This window comes from Pterocles gutturalis, unplaced genomic scaffold, assembly GCF_000699245.1.
Source record: "Pterocles gutturalis isolate BGI_N339 unplaced genomic scaffold, ASM69924v1 scaffold33351, whole genome shotgun sequence".
In the NCBI taxonomy this organism is placed as follows: Eukaryota; Metazoa; Chordata; class Aves; order Pterocliformes; family Pteroclidae; genus Pterocles; species Pterocles gutturalis.
In genome coordinates this window covers 32,904-34,328 of record NW_010101529.1, presented here as the reverse complement: position 1 = coordinate 34,328, position 1,425 = coordinate 32,904, and positions in this window count along the sequence as shown.

Sequence of the window (1,425 nt, the reverse complement as noted above, 5' to 3'; positions counted from 1 at the left end):
TGCAGCGGGGCAGCGGTCTGGGGTGGAAACTTTTGGAAAGTCTGGAACATGGACAGGCTGGACAGGCTGTGTGTTGCCAATGAAAAATAATCTGAGGAAAAATCTGAAGTTGGTAGTGATCTCATTTTATCTGATTCCTGGACCTTTTGCATAAGTTTTTTGCTGTCCAGTGATGTAAGTTAAAATAGCCTGAGGTGTTTAAGGTAATAATGGGCGGGTGCTAGAATAGAAAAAGCAAGGATTACTAGAGGAAGGTTAATATTTGGCATTTAAGTTATCAAGGCTATTCCAGGATAGAGTTGTTAACTGCCTTAATACTTTACATATCATATTATGATTTAATAGCATCTGTTAAAGAATAGGATAACTTTTTTCAAATTGTAAACTAGAAAATCAAGAGTCTAGAGTATTCATGACTACTGTTTTCTAGCTCTCTTCATCTGTATTTCAGAGTACTTTACAAAAAAAAAGGTTTGTGTTTTTTTTTTTAACCAGTTCTTTTATCTGTACCTCACATAGTTATATAGCTGGCTGGTGTAACAGATACTTTTTATTTCTTTTATTATTGTTTAAAAAAAAAATCTGTTGGCATAAACAAGAGATGAGCTTAGGAGTATCCTCTGAATACTCAGGCTCCATGGTGCTTAATAGCGAGAAGGCTGGACTCCCCTTGGTGCATTTCTTGTAGCTGTTCTTTTGAAGCGTTGGCCTGTGATGAATCCCGTTTTGGGTGGGTGATGCCAAGGAAGGGGAAAGCTGGCTAGTGGTGCTTCAGGTGGCTCCCCTGAGGCGTGCTTCTTCCCCTCCCTGTAATGGCCCTTCTGTGAGGGTTTCAGCTGCTGAAAAATGCCTATATACCATCATCTTATTTTTCCAAGCCTGATTGCTGTGTCACTCCTGTTCCTCTTTCACTTAGAGCTCTTGATTCACAAAGTTGGGGAAATCTTTTGTGTTTTCTATTAAATTTCCTTCAGGTAAATGCCGTGGAGGCGGGGCTGCGAAGCAGAGGCAAGGCCAAGTCCAAAGGCAGGTGAAGAAAGACAAGCCAAGAAAGCATGCCAGGTACCTGGGAGATGGGGGGTGTCTGTCCCTGTGCTGCAGCACTGCGGCTGCCTGCTTGGGGAGGGGGCCTTGCAGCAGCTGTTCTTTCACAGTGTGGCTGTACTATCTTCTTTGCTTCATGTTCCCCTGCTCTTCCTCTGATTGAAAGCTTATTTATTTCTGTGCTAAAAGCACTTTTCATGTGCTTCTGATATGGCATAGTTGTAAAATATATATGTATATACATATAAATATATAAAAATCTATAATGTAAATAATGTATTATTTATATATAACTGGACAGTTGTAAGCACAGCAGTAGACATTCTGTTATAGACTGCTACAGGTGTGGTTGTTAAGCACTGAATTTCAGCATTTCAGTCT